Source organism: Rhinopithecus roxellana, chromosome 16 (assembly GCF_007565055.1).
Source record: "Rhinopithecus roxellana isolate Shanxi Qingling chromosome 16, ASM756505v1, whole genome shotgun sequence".
NCBI lineage: Eukaryota > Metazoa > Chordata > Mammalia > Primates > Cercopithecidae > Rhinopithecus > Rhinopithecus roxellana.
The window spans coordinates 41,785,201-41,806,606 of NC_044564.1; positions in this window are offsets into that span (position 1 = coordinate 41,785,201).

Genomic DNA, 21,406 nt, shown 5'->3' on the forward strand with positions numbered 1-21,406 from the left:
AAAAAAATTAAAAATTAAAAAAAAAACTATCACAAAAGTAAAGGAGCATTATCTTGGGCCATGTTCTGAGAAAGAATATCTGCCTTCAGAGAAGGAGGTGGAGGTGGAGGAGAAGGAGGAGGAGTAGGAGGGGGAGGGGGAGAAGGAAGGGGAGGGGAAGAAGGGGGATGGAGGAGCTGGGAAGGGGGACGGAGAAGAAAGAAGACAAACTTTCTCTGATTTTTTATGGCTGGGGAGTGGGAGGGGGAGGGGAAAGAGGGAGAAGGGAAGGAGGGGGAAGGGGAGGAGGGGAAGGGGAGGAGGGGAAGGGGAGGAGGGGGAAGGGGAGGAGGGGGAAGGGGAGGAGTGGGAGGAGGAAGAAGAAAAACTTTCTCTAAGTTTTTATGGCTGGTAAAAGATGTCCTTAGGAAAAATAAATTAAGGAGGCTATGTTGCAAAGCTTGATGAAACAGGACTTTAGAAACAGGACTTTAGAAACAGCTCTTTAGAATGAGAAGCTCTCTGCCAATGCAAAAGAAAAAAAACTATTAGTACACTATTTTGTTAGTACTAATGTCTGAATATATTATTCTAAAATATGTTGTAATGTACTGAAATTGCATTTAACTGTCTAATTTTTTAACTAAGTTCTTTGACTAGATGGCGAAGGAATGAGTTTTTGAGTGGGGATTGCGTGTTTGTGTATTTGGAGATGATCAACAGCTAAATAAAACTGTATTCAAACCCAAATTGTATTCAAAACCAAATGCTGCCCTTGAGAGAAGCTGTTTTCCTAGATCCTAACCTATTGGGATTTTATCAGAGTCTAATCAACCTATGGGAAAGGAAATACTCAACTCCAGCTCTCTCTAGCTTTCCCCATGGGAGAAGGGAAGTACCCAATACCAGTCTCCTCCAGCCATCTTGTCCCATGTAAGGCAGGAAAAAACAGAGCCGCTTGTGAAATTCACGGCCCAGGGACACAGGCCTATTACAAGACTGAGGCTTAATCACAGGACTGTAGAATATTTTCTCTCCCTCAGACCTTACCACTAATGATTGAAGGCCTATTTACTGGATTTCCCTTCATCCAGTACATCATATCCAGCTTTAAAAATTAGAAGGCATACTAAAAGGCAAAACAAAACAAAAAAAATGCAGTGTGAAGAGACAGAGCAAGCATCAGATCCAGACTCAGATATGGCAGGCATGCTGGAATTTTTACAGCAGGAATTTAAAACAGTTATTATTCATATGCTAAGAGCTCTAATGGAAAAAGTAGAACAAATGGGCAATGAAAGCATAGAGGCAGAAATTCTAAGAAAAAAGAAAAGGAATAATAGAGATCAAAAACACTGTAATAGAAATTAAATATGCCTTTGATGGCCTCGTTAGTAGACTGGACATGGCTGAGGAAAGAATCTCTGAGCCTGAAGATATGTCAGTAGAAACTTCCAAAACTGAAAAGCAGAGAGAAAAAAAACGCTAAAAAAAACAAAACAAAGGGTTTCATTTTGGGGTGATAAAAATCCTTAAACTCAGATAGTAGTGACTTCTGCTTTCTGGTCTGGTATATAAGGAGCTTGGCAGGTACAACTCCACCCTAAGAAGAACTAAAAAGCGGAACAAACTGAAAAACCCATAACTCTTCTTAGATCCCTCAGAGAAGTGAAGTCACAGAGCAAACCATTGTCCCCAAACTGGAGAGAGAGGCAAATACAGAGAAATCACCACTTACTGAAGCAGAAACCCAGGAGAAAAAGCCTCTACCAAAACCAGTGCCAGGATATAAAAACCTAAACAGTAATTGACACATTTTGGAAGGTTCAATGTGTACAACTCTGAGAGCTGAAACTCCAGACTACCCAGTGATGGGAGACACTCATACTTTGGCGAGTTTTAATTCCAGGAGCTCAAGCAGGCTCTCACAGTGAATATCGAGGAAAATCGCCTCATCTCCCCAGGAGGGGAAATGGAGCATTCTGAAATATGCCAGACCATCCTGTTTGTCTTAACAAGGCCTGTCCTCAAGTGAAACTTCTTTTTTTTGAGACGGACTCTCACTGTGTCACCCAGGCTGGAGTGCAGTACCGTGATCTCTGCTCACTGCAGGCTCCACCTCCCGGGTTCACGCCATTCTCCTGCCTCAGCCGCCCGAGTAGCTGGGACTACAGGTGCCCACAACCACACCCGGCTAATTTGTGTGTGTGTGTGTGTGTGTGTGTGTGTGTGTGTGTGTGTGTGTGTGTGTGTTTTGAGACGGAGTCTCACTCTGTCGCCCAGGCTGGAGTGCAGTGGCACGATCTCGGCTCACTGCAAGCTCTGCCTCGTGGGTTCACGCCATTCTCCTGCCTCAGCCTCCCGAGTAGCTGGGACTACAGGCGCTCGCCACCACGCCCGGCTAATTTTTTTGTATTTTAGTAGAGACGGGGTTTCACCATGTTAGCCAGGATGGTCTTGATCTCCTGACCTCGTGATCCGCCCACTTCAGCCTCCCAAAGTGCTGGGATTACAGGCATGAGCCACCGCGCCCAGCCAAGAGAAACTTTTTATCAGATCCTAAACTATTGGGGCTTTACCAGAGTCTAACCAACCTGGAGGAGGGGAAACACCTAACTACAGCACACACTGGCCATCCTGTCCTGCTGAAGAGTGGGAAGAAGATTGAGAAGCATGTGTAAAGTTCAGAGTCCAGAGGTACAGACTCTCTATAAGACTGACACTTAATCATAGGAACATAAAAAGCCTCCTTTTCCCCCATGTTACTAAAGACCTGTATGCAGCAGTTCCTTTCATGCACTGCATCATGAACAGATATCAAGAAAAAAATTACAAGGCATACTAGAAGACAAAAAACACACAGTAGGAAGTGACAGAGCAAGCAAGATGAGACTCAAATATGTCAGGGATGTTGGAATTTTCAGAGTAGAAATTTTTAAAAACTCTGACTCATATGCTAAGGGCTCTAGTGGATACAGTAGAGAGTGTGCAAGAATAGATGGGAACTATAGGCAGAGAGACTGAAGTTCCGAGAAAGAATGAAAAGTAAATGATAGAGATAAAAAGCACTTTAACAGAAATCAAGAAAGCCATTGAGTAGTAGGCTGGACATAGATAAGGAAAAAGATGCAGAGTTTGAGAATATCTCAATAGAAACTTCCGAAACTGAAAGAAAAAAAAAAGACTAAGGAAGAAAGAACAGAGTATCCTATAACTATGGGGCAACTACAAAACTGTATTAGGCATAATGGGGATACCACAAGGAAATAAAGAGAAAGAAACAGAAAAAGGTTTTGAAGTAGTAATGACTGATATTTCCCCATTTTCTGCAAATTAATGTTAGACACCAAACCGCAGATCTAACAAGCTCGGAGAACATCAAGCAGGATAAAAGAAAAAAAAAAAAAAAAAAAAAAAAAAAAAAAACCCACAACTTCACATACATATATGATATTCAAATTGTGAAAAATCAAAGGTAAAGAAAAATCTTGAAATAATCCAGAGGGGAAAAAAAAAATGTTACCTATAGAGTAGCAAGAATCGTCCCTTAGTTTGAATCTTCTGCAGAATGATTTGTGTTTCGTAAGCAGCTCAAGATTTTCAAAAGAAGACACTTAAAATCATGAGTTCTCCAAGAAATAGATGTGTTTTGAGAAAATAAGATGATGTGAACAGCAAACTATGTGAAGCACATTCTTCAAGCATTAGTGCAGTCGAGTGATGATGAAATACCAAATGGACCAAGTGTACACTGACTTCTACTTATTGGCTTCCTGCCCCACCATGACACAGGCCTTGCTTACAGCTAAGACTGCAAGCTGCTCTTGTAACCCTATCCTTCTTGATATTGATGAGCCCATGAAATAATACGCAAGTGGATGGCAAAATTAATACCTTCCTTTCGTGGACATATTGTTTCTACCCTGTGTTGTCTCTCGGAATCAGTCAGCCTGAATACAAATATTAAAGATTTTGTTCCTCAGTCATTCCCTTAGCTCACAAAGCGAACAATCTAACTATTTGGCAGGGAAATCTTAGCCCAGTGAACTAAATTTTTCCAAATTTCTCCACTTCCTACTGAGCAGAAAGTTGGACTTTTATGATTGCAGATTTTGCGCTGAACATGTGTTCAACACATGCGACTCAAATATCAAATTCCCAAACCAAGTTCTATCTAGGGGGCATGTGGAGGCTGGGGAAAAGGTAAAAGGAGTCTGGGACATACTTATGGTGATGGCAAGGGGTCCTTCTTCATCCTAACTCCTCTCTTTTCTAAAGAAAGCCACCCAGCATAGACAGAGAACCCCTACATAGCACTGGGGATTTGGGAGTGGAAAGCAGAAAGACCACTGGGGAACCTGGAGTCTAGATGTAGACATGTTTGTTTCCTGTCCAAAACAAATCTTTTCCCATATTTGTTTCACATAGATTATATCTTCAAAGGCATGATCCTCTCCTCTTGTGAATGCAAAATTTAAGAAGATTAAATGTGTTTGTGGTTAAAATTCTTCCTTATAACCAATTCTGAGGCATTTAGAAAACTTGAGGGAACTTCAGCCCACAGACAGCAGAATAGACCCTCTGGGATGAACCAAGGGTTCTTGTGAGTTTGGGGAACAGATCTTATGGCATATATCACTTTTCTCTGCCAGCGAAGCTGGTACAAATCCTACGTATGACTTTACATCATGATAACAGGAGGAAGTCACATTTCCAGCAAAGTCAGTTATACAGAACACAGTCTCAAATTTGGAAGAGAAATCGCTGAAGCCGTAAGAAAAATCACAAAGGAAACGCACTAAAGCTTGAGTTTTTAGGGTTCTCAATCCTATTGACTCTTACTCCACATACAATCTAACATGCCTAATTGCATGGTGAAGAGCTTTGACTGCAGTCACGCAATGCAAGATTGGAGTCCTGGCTCTGCTTCTAATTAATCACCAACCAGGGTAAGTATGTGCAGCCTCTCTAAACCTCTACTTAACTGTAAAATCGGGATGATCATGGTACCAACATATTAAGATCAAATGAGATATAAGAAAAGATAAGTTTAGTACAGTGTGTGGCCCATGGTAATTGCTCAATAAATATTTCCAGTTATTATTAAAGAAATGGAGAAGAAAAATAATGAAAGAACTAAAAGGCCGGAGCAGACTGAGGCATTTATTACAGCAGGAGTATCTGTCACGGTCCTGTGACCACCGATGTGATTAATGTATTGGCACAAAAGACAATAATCAGCTTCCATGAGGAGAATCGGGGTTATTAAGGAAAATGTAGATGATCTTCAAGACAATTTTTTTAAGACGACAGAAATGTTAGAAAATTTCTTCAATGTATTATCTTTCTTATCAAAAAATAAACTCAATTATAATAAAAGAAAACATCCTTGAAGTTTAACAAAAATCTACTTTGTTTATGGGAAGATGGAATATCCAACTTTTTCCCTATTCTCAACAAGGACAATTAAAAACACTGCACCTTATATACAGAATAAACAGAAGAATCTGAGAGGTGGAGAGAAACCAGACTGCCTAGACTTCAGGCCCTGAGAAATGATGCAGTGCCGAATTCCCTGAATTTCTTTTTGCTCCATATAACCCAAGCTTGGAGCTAAAGAAGCTGGCAACCCATAAATACCAAGTGCAGATTTAAAGCCCTAACAAAAGTTTGTTCTCTCTAGCTAAAGGGCCAAGAAAGGGGAAGCTAGCAAACTTTCAGACAGTAACTTCTCTACTTCAGCCAAACACCCTAGACAAACTGTGGCCCAGCTCCCGCTCATGCCATCAGATGTCACGTGGGAATCCCAGATTTCCACCCTCATAAGGCTGTGATGCGTTGCTCCAGCACCCCTGGTGTGGTGGTATCAGACAGGCCAAGTAGGGAGCTAGGACTTTTATCCTTGCTGGCTGGTAGTCAGTCCTTTCCAACCCTCACAAGTTCAGTGGAAAGCACATGGTGGGTTTAGACTGCCATCTCCACCCAGAGCAACAAAATGCCTCTCCCTCTCCCCGCAAGGGCGGTATCAGAGGAGGAGCCCTGGAGAGTCGGGACTTTCATTATTGTCCAACAGTAATGAGGGTACCCCCAACAGAGTGTCAGTTATGATCATATGGGGACTCAGAACTCCCACTTTTGTCCAGCAGTAAGGAGAAGTCTGCATCCTTGGGTGTCAACAAAGGAGCAGCGGAGAACCTGGACTTCTACCTGCACCTGGAAGAAACAAGATGGTACCTCCTTACCCTGCCAGAGTTGTGTGAGACCCGGCTAACTGATTTAGATAATATTCCAAAGTTGCCTAGCAAAATATGAACATGTCCAGATTTCACTTAAAAATCACTCATTATAGTTCATGTCCTCTGCAGGGACATGGATGAAGCTGGAAACCATCATTCTCAGCAAACTAACACAGGAACAGAAAACCAAACACGGCATGTTCTCACTCATAAGTGGGAGCTGAACAATAAGAACACATGGACACAGGGAGGGGAACGTCACACATCAGGGCCTGTTGCGGGGTGGGAGGCTAGGGGAGGGGTAGCATTAGGAGAAACACCTAATATAGATGATGGGTTGATGGGTGCAGAAAACCACCATGGCACATGTATGCCTATGTAACAAACCTGCACGTTCTCCACATGTATCCCAGAACTTAAAGTATAATAATAATAATAATAATAAATGGTCAAAGCAAGAAAAGAACTAAAAAAAACCACTCATCATGCTAAGAACTAGGAAGATGTCAAAATAATTTTAAAATAACAATCAACAGATGCTAACACCAAGATGCTAGAGATATTAGGATTATCTGAAGACAATTTTATGTATATTTTGGGGGGTGCTTTCATGTTTTTTAAATTTTATTTTAAGTTCTGGGGTACATGTGCAGGTTGTACGGGTTTGTTAGATAGGCAAATGTGCGCCATGGTGGTTTGCTGCACCTGTCAACCCATCACCGAGGTATTAAGCCCCGCGTGCATCAACTATTTATTCTGATGCGTCCCTTCCCCCACTCCCCCAACAGGCCCCAGTGTGTGTTGTTACCCTCACTATGTCCATGTGTCTGACAAAAATTTTAAAGCAACAAAAATGAAAATGCTCAGTGAGCAATTATGAACCTGCTTGAAACGAATGAAAAGATCAAGTCTCAGGAATAAAATTAAATGTCTTAGTAAATAAATATAACATATATGGAACAAATAAAAATTTTACAACTGAAAACTATGAGAAATGCACTAAACAAGGTAATGGATGAACTCAACAGCAGAATAAAAGGGGTGGAAGAAAGAATAAAGGAACTAGAAGAGAGAGCAATGGTAATAACCCATCTGAACAACAAAAAGCAGACAGACTGGAATAAAAAGAACAGAGCCTCAAGGGCCTATGGCAATATAACAAAGGACCTAACATTTATGTCATTAAAGTCCTAGAAAGAGAGGAGAAAGAGAGTGGGACTGAAAAAGTATTCAAAGAAATAATAGGTGAAAACTTCCCATGTTTGGAAACAGACATAAACATACAGATTGAAGAAGTTCTGTGAACTCCAAAAATGATAAACCCAAAGAAACATATGCCAAGATACATCATAATTAAACTTCTGAAAACTAAAGACAGAGAAAATCTTGAAAACAGCCAAAGAAAAAGGATACCTTACCTATAGGGGGAAAACATTTATATTGACCCTGGATTTCTCATCCAGAAACCATGGAAACCAGAGAGAATTAGCACAGTATTTTCCAATTGCCAAAGTAAATGTCAATTCAGAATCCTGTATCCAGTGAAAATATCCTTGAGGAATGAAGGCAAAATTCAGACATTCTCAAATGAGGAAACACTAAGAGAGCCCATCAGCAACAGACCTGCCCAAAAATAATGTATAAAGGACGTTGTGTAAACAGAAAGAATGTCAAAGAGAAGGTTTAAAAGAAGGAATCTTGGGACATCAGGAAGAAAGAAAGAACATGGTAAGCAAAAAATAAGATAAATAAAATAGACTTTTCTTCACCACTTCAGGTTTTTAATGTTTCTTTGATGGTGAAGCAAAAATTATAACATTGTTTCATCTTGGTTCTAAATGGATCTAGAGAAAACATTTAAGATAACTGTATTTTAAATGGGGACGAGTAAAGGGATATAACGGAAGGTATGGTTTTTATTCTTCACTCAAACTGTACACTGATGACACCAATAAATGGGATAAATTATACACACACACATCCACGCACATACACACACACAAACACATACATACACACACATAAACACACACCCACACACATACCCACCCACATACATAAACACACACACACACATACACACACACACACATCCACACACACACATCCACATGCACATCCATACACACACACATCCACACACACATCCACAAATAGACACACACACATCCACACACACACACACACACAGTGCCACCTACAGCAACCACTGAAAAAGCTATTCAAAGAGATATACTAAAAAAAATTATAGACAAATAAAAATGTAATTCTAAACCATGCTAAGTAATCCATAAGAATGCAAAGGAAAGTCCAGGTGCAGTGGCTCACACCTGCAATCCCAGCACCTTTGGAGGCTGAGGCAGGCAGATCACTTGAGGTCACGAGTTTGACACCAATCTGGCCAACATGGTGAAACCCCATTTCTACTAAAAATACAAAAATTAGCCAGGCATGGTGGTGGGCGCCTGAAATTCCAGCTACTGGGGAGGCTGAGGCAGGAGAATCACCTGAACCCGGGAGGCAGATATTACAGTGAGCTGAGATCACGCCACCACACTCCAGCCTGGGTGACAAAGCGAGACTCCATTTAAAAAAAGCAACAGCAACAACAACAAAAAAAGAATGCAGAGAAATAAAAACCAAAGAGAATAAACAGAAAACAAACAAAAAATGGCACACTTAAATCCTAACATATCAATAATGATATTAAATGTAAATAGTCTAAAATATACTAAGAAAAAAAAAAAAAAAGATACTGGCAGAGTGGATTAAAAAGCATGACCCAACCATACTCTCCACAAGAAACACATTTCAAACATAATGATGTAGACAAGTTAAAAGTTAAAAGATGGAAAAAGATACACTATACAAACATTAATCAAAAGAAAGCAGGAGTAACTGTGTTAACATTAGACTCAGTAGACTTCACAGCAAAGAAAATTACTATAGATATATAGGGACACAGTATAATGATAAAGGAACAGTTCACTAAGAAGACACAGCAGTCCTAAATGTGTATGTACCAAACAAAGCTGCAAAATATGTGAGGCAAAAACAGAACTGAAAGGAGAAATGGGCAAATCCACAAGTATAATTGGAGATATCAAAAACCTTCTCTCAACAATTGGTACAAAAACTAGACAAAAATCGTCCGGGCATGGTGGCGCACACCTATCACTTGAGGTCAGGAGTTCGAGACCAGCTTGGCCAACATGGTGAAACCATCTCCACTAAAAATGCAAAAATTAGTTGGGCATGGTGGTGCGTGCCTGTAATCCCAGCTTCTCAGAAGGCTGAGGCAGGAGAATCGCTTTAGGCAGGAAAATCGCTTTAACCCAGGAGGCAGAGGTTGCAGTGAGCCAAGATTGCGTCACTGCACTCTAGCCTCAAGAGTGCAGCGTCAAGACTCCGTCTCAAAAACCAACAAAACAAAAAAACAAAAACAAAAACTAGACAGAAAATCAGCAAGGATGTTTAAGAAATCAACAATACCTATCAACAACAGGATCTTAACGTTTTAACATTTACAGAATATTTTCACCCAATAACAGTAGAGCACATTCTTTTCCAAGTATCTACAGAACATATACCAAGAGAGACCATATCCTGGGCAATAAAGTAAATCTCAACAAATTTAAAAGAACCGAAATCACATAGAGTGCATTCTTGAACTACAATGGAATCAAACTAGAAAGCAATTAACAGAAAGTAACAGGAAAACTTCCAAGCACTTGGAAATTAATGAGCATACTTCCAAATGATCCATGGATCAAAGAGGAAGCCACAAAGAAAATTTCAAAATACATTGCATTGAGTGAAAATAGAAATACAGCCTATCGAAATGCATGAGTGCTGAAAGTAAAATTCGTAACATTAAACACATACATTAGAAAACAGGAAAAGTCTCAAGTCAATGATTTAACCTTCTACCTTAAGTGCTGAGGAGAAAAAAAAGAGCAAAAGAAACCCAAAGCAAGCAGAAGGATGGAAATAATGATGATTAAAAGCGGAAATAAATTAAATTGAAGATAGAAAAACAAGAGAGAACAATCAATGAAACAAAGAACTGGTTCTCTGAAAAGACTGATAAAATCAACAAACCTGCAACCAGGATAAGCTAGACAGTAATATTAAACATAAAAAAATAAGACTTTTTTTAAAAAATCAACAAACCTCTAGCAAGACAAAAAAGACAGAGAGAGAGAGAGAACGAGAAGACAGAGATTTCCAGTATCAGGGGTGTGACTGGGAATATCACTACAGACATCAAAATATAATAAGGCAGAGGAGGGGTGGAGCAAGATGACCAAATAGAAGACTCCACTGATCATCCCTCTACACAAGAACACCAAATTTAACAACTATCTGCATTTTTAAAAAGTCTTCATAAGAACAAAAAAAATCAGGTGAGCACTCACATCACCTCATTTTAACTTCATATCACTGAAAAAGGCACTGAATGGGGTAGGAAAGACAATCTTGAATTGCCAATGTCACCCCTCCCTCACCCCCTGGCAGCAGCCGTGTGGCATGGAGAATCTGTGCACTTGGGAGAGGGAGGGCATAGCAATTGTGAGACTTGGCATTGAACTAAGTGCTGCCCTGTCACAGTAGAAAGCAAAATCAGGCTAAATTCAGCTGATGCCCGCCCACAGAGGGAGCATTTACACCAGCCCTAACCAGAGGAGAATTGCCCACTCCAACAGTTGGAACTTGGGTTTTGGCAAGCCTCACCACCACGGGCTAAAGTGCTCTGGGGCCCTAAATAAACTTAAAAGGCAGTTTAGGCAAGTGCTGGTACTGAGCTGGGCTTGGAGACAGTGAACTTGGAGGGCCATACGATTTACTGAGACACAAGCTGGGGCAGCTAAGGGAGTGCTTGTGCCACTCCTCCCACAACCCCAGGCAGCACAGCTTGTGGTTCTAAAATGGACCCCTTCCTTCTGCTTGAGAAGAGGAGAGGGACAAAGAGGTCTTTGTCTTGCATCATAGATACCAGCTCAGCCACAGTAGTATAGGGCACCAGGCAGAGTAATGAGGACCCCATTCCAGGCCCTAGCTCCCAGATGACATTTCTAGACACATCTAGGGCCAGAGGGAACCTGCCGCCTTGAAGGGAAGGACCCAGTCCTAGAAAGATCCATCACTTGCTGTCTAAAGAGCCCTTGGGCCTGGAGAAATCTACCTGGCATTCTATTCTGCTGTGGCTGAGATGGCACTCAAACCATGAGATGTGATTCCCAGGTAGTATACCGTGGGCCTTGGGTGGGACTCGGAGACATGCTGGCTTCAGGTGAGATTCAGAACATTCCCAGTTGTGGTGGCTATGATGAGAAACTCCTTCTGCTTGAGAAAAGTAGAGAGAAAGCAAAGGAGACTTTGTCTTGCACTCTGGCTACAACATCAGCCACAGGGAAGTAGAGCAGCAAGTGGGCTCTTAGAGGTTCCCAATTCCAGGCCTTGGCTCTTGAACAGGATTTCTGGACCTGCGCTGGGCCAGAGGGAAGCCCACTGTCCTGAAAGTAAGTCCCAGGCCTGGCAGCATTCACCACAAGCTAACTGAAGAGCCTTTGGGAGCTTAAGTGAACATTGTTGGTAGCTTGGCAGTACTCCCTGTGGGCCTACGGTGGTGGTGGCTACAGGGTGAGGCTCCTCTACCTGTAGAAAAGGGAGGAAAGAGTGGGAAAGACTGCATCTCATGGTTTGAGTGCCATCTCATCCACAGTAGAATGGAATAGCAGGTAGATTTCTAACGTTGTTGACTCCAGTTTCTGGATCCTAGAAAGCATCTCTGGACCTGACTGTTGACCAGAGGGAACTTGCTGCCCTGAAAGAAAGAACACAAACCTGGCTGGCTTCACCACCTGCTGACTGTAGAGCCCTAGGGCCTGGAGTAAACCTAGGCAGCAGCCAGGTAGTGCTTTAGTGGGCCTTGGGCAAGACCCAGTGCTGTGCTGGCTTCAAGTCTGACCCAGCACAGTCCCAGTGGTGGTGGCCTTGGGGTGTTTTTCTCACCCCATCCCCAGCTCCAGGGAGCTCAGCACAGAGAGACTCCGTTTGTTTGGGAGAAAGTAAGGGAAGAGAATAAGAGTCTCTGCCTGGTAATCCAGAAAATTCTTCCAGATCTTATCCAAGGCTACAAACGCAGTGCCTCTACAAGTCTGCAAGAACCACAGTGTTAGTAGCCTTGAGGTGCCCCTTAATACACATATGGTTTACATCAAAACCCAAGTCCTTTCAAATACCTGACAAGCCTTCCCAAGAAGGATGGACAAACAAGCCCAGACTGAAAATTACAATAAATACCTAACTTGTCAATGTATAGACACCAACAAACATCCTCAAGCATCACGATCATCCAGGAAAACATGACATCTAAACAAGGCACCAGGGACCAATCCTGGAGAAACAGAGATATGTGATCTTTCTGACACAGAATTCAAAACAGCTGTTTTGAGGAAATTCAAAGAAAGAAATTCAAGATCATACAGAGAAGAAATGCAGAATTCCATCGGATAAATTTAACAAAGAAATTGACATTTTTAAAAAGAATCAAGCAGAAATTCTGGATTTCAAAATGCAATAGGGATATTGAAAAATGCATCAGAATCTCTTAATAGTGGAATTGATCAAGCAGAAGAAAGAATAAGTGAGCTTCAAGACAGGCTATTTGAAAATACATAGTGAGAAGAGACAAAAGTATAAAGAATAAAAAAGAATGGAGCACGCCTACAAGATTTAGAAAATAGCATAAAAGGGGGCAAATCTAAGAGTTATTGGCCTTCAAGTAGAGGTAGAAAAAAAGATAGGAGTACAAAGTTTATTAATAACGGAGAGCTTCCAAAACCTAGAGAAAGATATCAATATCCAAGCACAAAAAGGTTATACACTAAGCAGATTTAACCCAAAGAAGACTACCTCAAGGCATTTAATCATCAAACTCCCAAAGAAAGAATTCTAAAAGCACCAAGAGAAACGAAGCACATAACATACAATGGAAGTCCAATATGCCTGGCGGCACACTTTTTAGAGAAAAATCTCACAGGCCAGGAGAGAATGGCATGATATATTTAAAGTTCTAAAAGAAGAAAACTTTTACCCTAGAATAGTATATCTGGCAAAAATATCCACTAAACATGAAGGAGAAATAAAGACTTTCCTAGACAAACAAAAGCTGAGGGATTTTATCAACACCAGTCCTACAAGAAATGCAAAAGGAGGTACTTCAATCAAAAAAGAAAGGAAATTAAGAGCAACAGGAAATCATCTGAAGGTATAAAACTCACTGGTGATAGTAAGTACACAGAAAAACAGAATATTATAATACTGCAACTGTGGTGTGTAAACTACTGTTATCTTAAGTACAAAGACTAAAAGATGAACCAATAAAAAATAATAACTACAAAAACTTTTCAAGACATAGACAATGCAATAAGATGTAACTAAAAACAACAAAAAGTTTAAAAGTGGGGGGGGATGAAGTTAAAGTATAGTTTTTACCAATTTTCTTTTTGCTTGTTTGTTTATGTAAGCAGTGTTAAGTTGTTATCAGCTTAAAAATAATGGGTTATAAAATAGTATTTGCAACCCTCATGGTAACCTCAAATCAAAAAACATACGACACACAAAAAATAAAAAACAAGAAACTAAGTCATACTACCAGAGAAAATCCCCTTCACTAAAAGGAAGACAGGAAGGAAGAAAAGAAGGAAGAGAAGACCACAAAACAACCAGAAAATAAATAACAAAATGACAGAAGTAAGCCCTTACTTTTCAATAATATTGAATGTAAATGGACTAAACTCTCCAATCAAAGACAGAGTTACTGAATGGATTTTTTTTAAAAAGACTCAGTGATTTATTGCCTAAAAGAAACACACTGCACTTATAATGACACATATAGACTGTAAATAAAGGGATGGAAAAGTTACTCAATGCCAATGGAAACCAAAAGAAAAGCAGGAGTAGTTATGTCAGACAAAATAAATTTCAAGAAAAAAGCTATGAGAAGAGACAAAGAAGGTCATATAATGATAAAGGGGTGATTTCAGCAAGAGGATATAATAATTGTAAATATATATGTACCTAACACTGTAGCACCCAGATATAGAAAGCAAATGTTACTACAGCTAAAGACTGAAAAGCCTTTCCTCTAAGATCCAGAACACAACAAAGATGCCCATTGTCACCACTGTTATTCAACATAGTATTGGAAGTTTCAGCAAAGAAAAACCCCAGACCCAATGGCTTCACAGCTGAATTTACCAAACCTGTAAATAAAACCTAACATAAATTCTACTCAAACTATTATGAAAAATATAGGAGGAGAGAATACTTCCAAACTCATTCTATGAGGCCAGTATTACCCTGATACCAAAACCAGAAAAAGACACATCTAAAAAAGAAAACTACAGGCCAATATCATCAGTATATATCAATATACTGATGAAAAAATTCTCAACAAAACATCAGCAAACTGAATTCACAACACGTGAAAAAGATCATTCATCATGACCAAGTGGGATTGATTCCTGGGATGCAAAGACAATTTAACATATGCAAAGCAATGTGATGTATCATATCAACAAAATGAAGGACAAAAACTTTAGGATCATCTCAAATGATACTGAAAAAGCATTTGATAAAATTCAACATCCTTTCATAATAAAAAAAAAAACTGTCAAAAAACTGAATATAGAAGAAATATATCTCAACATAATAAAAGCCATATATGACACATCCTCAGCTAGCATCATGAGGGGGGAACACTGAAAGCCTTACCTCTAAGATTTTGATTAAGATAAAGATGCCCATTTTCACCAGTGTTATTGGAAGTCCTAGCTAGAGCAATAAGACAAGACAAAATAAATAAATAAATAAAGTGCATTCAAATTGGAAAGGAAGAAGTCAAATTATCCTTGTTTGAGAATACTATTTTGGAAAAACCTAAAGACTCCACAAAACAACTGTTAGAGCTGATCAAAAAATTCAGTAAAATTGTGGGACCAACATGCAAAAATCAGTAGCATTTTTATATGCCAACAGCAAACAATCTGAAAAAGAAATCAAGAAAGTAATCCCACTTACACTAGCTACAAATAAAGTAAAATACCTAGGAATTAACTTAACCAAAGGAGCAAAAGATCTCTACAATGAAAACTATAAAACATTGATGCAAGAAATTGAAGAGGACACAAAAAATGAAAAGATATTTCATGTTCGTGGATTGAAAGAATCAATTTTGTTAAAATGTCAATACTACTCAAACAGTCTACAGATTCAATGCAATCTCTATCAAAGTGCCAATGACATTCTTCACACAAATAGAAAAAAAAAACAGTAAAATTTATATGGAACCACAAAAGACCCAGAATAACCAAAACCCTCCTAAGCATAAAGAACAAAACTGTAGGAATCATATTACCTGACTTTAAATTATACTACTGAGCTGTAGTAACCAAAATAGCATGATACTGGCATAAAAATAGACACATATACCAGTGGAACAGAAGATATAACCCAGAAATAAACCCATACATCTACAATACACTCATTTTTGACAAAGGTGCTAAGAACATAGCACCTTTTATTGAAGAAAGGGCAGTTTCTTCAACAAATGATGCTGGGAAAACTGGGTATCCATATGCAGAAGAATGAAAGTAGACCTCTATCTCTCATCATATACAAAAAGCTAATCAAAATGGATTAAAGACTTACATCTAAGTCCTCAAACTATGAAGTTACTAAACGAAAACACTGGGGAAACTTAGGACATTGGGGTGGACAAAGATTTCTTGAGTAGCACCCTATAAGCACAGGTCACCAAAGCAAAAATGGAAAAATGGGATCACATCAAGTTAAAACGCTTCTGCACAGCAAAGGAAACAATCAACAAAGTGAAGAGACAACCCACAGAATGGGAGAAAATATTTGCAAACTACCTATCTGCCAGGGTATTAATAACCAGAATATATAAGAAGCTCAAACAAGTCTATAGGATACAATCCAGTAATCTCATTTTTTTAATGGGCAAAAAATTTAAGTAGACATTTCTCAAAAGAAGACATGCGAATGGCAAACAGGTATATGAAAGGTGCTCAGCATCATTGATCATCAGGTCAAAACTACAACGAGATAACATCTCACCCCAGTTCAAATATCTTTTATCCAAAAGATAGGCAATAAAAAATGCTGGCAAGGATGTAGAGAAAAGAGAACCTTCATACGCTGTTGGTAGGAATGTAAATTAGTACAACCACCATGGAGAAGAGTTTGGAGGCTCCTCAAAAAACTAAAAATAGAGGTACCATATGATCCAGCAATCCCACTCCTAGGTATATACCCAAAGGAAATAAAATCAGTATATGGAAGAGATCTGCACTCCCATGTTTATTGCAGCACTATTCACAATAGCCAAGATTTGGAAGCAACCTAAGTGTCCATCAATAGATGAATGGATAAAGAAAGTGTGGTAAATATACATAATGGGGAAGTATTCTGCCATAAAAAAGAATAAGATTCTGTCATTTGCAACCTCATGGTTGGAAATGGAAGTTATCATGTTAAGTGAAATAAGCTAGGCACAGAAAAACAAACTTTACTGATTCTCACTTACTTGTGAAAGCTAAAAATTAAAACAACTGAACTAATGGAGACAGAGAGTAGAATAATGGTTACCATAGTCTAGGAAGCGTAGCAGGGGTGGATGGGAGGAAAGTGGGGATGGTTAATGGGTAAAAATAACAATTAGAAAGAATGAATAAGTCCTAGTATTTTCTAGTACAACAGGGTGATTATAGTAAAAAATAATTTAATTGTTTATTTCAAAATAACTAAAGAAGCATAATTGGCTTGTTTATAACACAAGAATAAATGCTTGAGGTGATGGATACGCCATTAATCCTGATGTGATTATTATGCATTGCATGCTTGTATGAAAATATTTCACGTAACTCAGATATAAATGATATTTGGTTTGGCTCTGTGTCCCCACCCAAATCTCATCTTGTAGCTCCCATATTTCCCATAGGTTGTAGGAGGGACCTGGTGGAAGATAATTGAATCTCAGGGGTTGGTGTTTCCCATGCTGCTCTCCTGATGATGAATATGTCTCATGAGATCTGATAGTTTTAAAAACAAGAATTTCCCTGCACGAGCTCTCTTTTTGCCTCCTGCCATCCATGTAAGACGTGACTTGCTCCTTCTTGCCTTCCACCATGATTGTGAGGCCTCCCCAGCCACGTGGAACTGTTAAGTCCATTAAACCTCTCTTTCTTTTGTAAACTGCCCAATCTCGGGGATGTCTTTGTCAGCAGTGTGAAAATGGACTAATACAGTAAATTGTTACCAGTAGTGTGGGACACTGCTGTGGATTCCCAAAAATGTGGAAGCAGCTTTGGAACTGGGTAACTGGCGGGGGTTGTAAAAATTTTGGAGGGCTTGGAAGAAGAAAAGAAAATGTGGGACAGTTTGGAACTTCCTCTAGACTTGTTGAATGGTTTTGCCCAAAATGCTGATAGCAATATGGACAATAATGTCCAGGCTGAGGTGGTCTCAGATGGAACTGAGAAACTTGTTGGGAACTGGAGCAAAGGTGACTCTTATGTTTTAGCAAAGAGACTGGCAGCATTTTGCCCCTGCCCTAGAGATTTATGGAACTTTGAACTTGAGAGAGATGATTTAGGGTATCTGGCAGAAGAAATGTCTAAGCAGCAAAGCATTCAAGAGGTGGCTTGGGTATTTTTAAAGGCATTCAATTTTACAAGGGAAGCAGAGCATAGATGTTCAGAAAATTTGCAGTCTGACAATGCCATAGAAAAGAAAATCCCATTTTCTGAGGAGAAATTCAAGCTGTCTGCAGAAATTTGCATAAGTAACAACGAGTAGAATGTTAATCCCCAAGACAATGGGGAAAATGTCTCCAGGGCATGTCAGAGGTCTTCACGGTAGCCCCTCCCATCACAGGCTCAGAGGCCTAGAAGGAAAAAATTATTTCATGGGCCAGGTCCAGGGTCCTCGTGCTGTGTGCAGTGTAGGAACTTGGCGCTCTACATCCCGGCCACTCCAGCTGTGGTTGAAAGGGGCCAATGTAGAGCTTGGGCTATGGCTTCAGAGGGTGCAAGCCCCAAGCCTTGGCAGCTTCCTGTTAAGCCTGTGAGTGCGCAGAAGTCAAGAACTGAGGTTTGGGAACCTCCCCCTAGATTTCAGAGGATGTATGAAAATGCCTGGATGCCCAGGGAGAGGTTTGCTGCAGGGATGGGGCCTTATGGAGAACCTCTGCTAGGGCAGTGCAGAAGGGAAATGTGGAATTCGAGCCCCCACACAGAGTCCCTACTGAGGCACCACCTAGTGGAGCTGTGAGAAAAGGACCACTGTCCTCCAGACCCCAGAATGGTAGATTCACTGACATCTTGAAGAATGTGCCCAGAAAAGCCACAGATACTCAACACCAGTCCATGACGGCAGCCAGGAGAGGCTGTACCCTGCAAAGTCACAGGGGTGGAGCTGCCCAAGACCACGGGAGCCTACCTCTTGCATCAGCATGACCTGGATGTGAGACATGGAGTCAAAGGAGATCATTTTGGAGCTTTAAGATTTGACTGCCTTGCTGGATTTCAGATTTGCATGGGGCCTCCTAGCCCCTTTGTTTTGGCCAATTTCTCCCATTTGGAACACCTGTATTTATCCAATGCCTGTATCCCCATTGTATCTAGGAAGTAACTAACTTGCTTTTGATATTACAGGCTCATAGGCGGAAGGGACTTGCCTTGTCTCAGATGAGACTTTGGACTGTGGACTTTTGAGTTAATGCTGAAATGAGTTTAGACTTTGGGAGACTGTGAGAAAGGCATGATTGGTTTTGAAATGTGAAGACATGAGATTTGAGAGGGGCCAAGGGTGGAATGATATGGTTTGGCCCTATGCCCCGACCCAACTCTCATCTTGTAGCTCCTGTAAAATTCCCACATGTTGTGGGAGGGACCAGTGGGAGATCATTGAATCATGGAGGCAGCTCTTTCCCATGCTATTCTCATGATGGTGAATAAGTCCCACAAAATCTGATGGTTTTAAAAACGAGAGTTTCCCCTGCACAAGCTCTCTCTTTGCCTGCTGCCATCCATGTAAGACATGACTTGCTCCTCCTTGCCCTCCACTATGATTGTAAGGCCTCCCCAGTCATGTGGAATTGTAAGTCCATTAAACTTCTCTCTCTTTTCTAAATTGCCCAGTCTTAGGTATGTCTTTATCAGCAGTGTAAAAAGGGACTAATACAGTACATTCACTACATACCCACAAAAATTAAAAATAAAAATGTTATTTAAAAATACACACACACATAAAATAAGGCAACTTTGAGTAATGCTACACATATAAATTTAACCTCTCAGATAAAATGGATCACTTTCTCAAGAACCACAAATTACCACCACTCATCCAATACAAAACAGAGAATTTAAATAGCTCTATAACTAGTAAGGAAATTGAAATTCATAATTTAAAAACTATCTAAAAAATATCTCACCCCACATTGTTTCACTGGACAATTCTCCATATGTTTAAGGAAGAATTAACCCAATTCTATACAACATCTTGCAGAAAACAGAAGAGCATGTCCCAGTTCAATATATGAAGGCATTATTACCTTGATACTAAAATCAAAGACAGCACAAAAAAGAAAACTACAGAACAATATCCTTCATGAATATAAATGCAAAAATTCTTAACAAAATACTGGTAAATGGAAATCAGCAATATTTTAAAAAATCATTCATTATGACCCAGCAATGATCCCAGTTTATTCCAGGGATACAAACTAGATTTTTTTTTTTTTTTTTTTTGAGACGGAGTCTCGCTCTGTCACCCAGGCTGGAGTGCTGTGGCCGGATCTCAGCTCACTGCAAGCTCCGCCTCCCAGGTTCACGCCATTCTCCTGTCTCAGCCTCCCGGGTAGCTGGGACTACAGGCGCCGCCACGTCGCCCGGCTAGTTTTTTGTAGTTTTTAGTAGAGACGGGGTTTCACCGTGTCAGCCAGGATGGTCTCGATCTCCTGACCTCGTGATCCGCCCGTCTCGGCCTCCCAAAGTGCTGGGATTACAGGCTTGAGCCACCGCGCCCGGCCTAGATTCATTATTTAGATGTCAATCAGTCTAATATACCCTATTTATAGGTTAAAAAAGAAAAATTGCAAGCTCATATCAATCAATTCAGTAAAAGCACTTGACAACATTGAGAATTCACTCATGATAATAGCTCTCAGAGCCAGGCATGGTGGCTCACGCCTGTAATTCCAGCATTTTGGGAGGCCAAGGCAAGTGGATCATGAGGTCAGGAGATTGAGACCATCCTGGCTAACATGGTGAAACCTGGTCTCTACTAAAAATACAAAAAACTAGCTGGGCGTGGTGGCGGGTGCCTGTAGTCCCAGCTACTCGGGAGGCTAAGGTAGGAGAATGGCGTGAACCCAGGAGGTGGACTTGCAGTGAGCTGAGATTGCACCACTGCACTCCAGCCTGGGCAACACAGTGAGACTCCATCTCAAAAAGAAAAAAATTAAAAAAAAGAAAAAAGATAATAGCTCTCAGAAAAACAGGAATAGAGGACAACTTCCTCAACTTGATAAAAAGTAGCTATAGGTGACTCACACCTGTAATCCCAGCACTCTGGGAGGCTGAGGCAGGTGGATCACGAGGTCAAGATATCAAAACCATCCTGGCCAACATGCTGAAACCCCGTCTCTACTAAAAATTAGCTGGGCATGGTGGTGCATGCCTGTAGTCCCAGCTACTTGGGAAGGTGAGGCCAGAGAATTGCTTGAACCTGGGAGGTGGAGGTTGCAGTGAGCTGAGATCACGCTACTGCACTCCAGCCTGGCAAGAGTGAGAGTCCATCTCAGAAAAAAAAAAAAAGTAGCTATAAAAACCTACAGCTAATATTTTACCTGCCCTCTAAGATTGGAAAAAAATGCAAAGATGTCCATTGTCACCACTCTTATTCAACATATCCTGGAGGCTGGGCGTCGTGGCTCATGCCTATCATCCTAGCACTTTGGGAGGCCAAGGTGGGCAGATTGCTTGAGCTCATGAGTTCAAGATAAGCCTGGGCAACATGGCAAAAATCCCTCTTTACAAAAAATATAAAAATTAGCCAGCCATGGTGGCATGTGCCTGTAGTCCCAGCTACTTGGGAGGCTG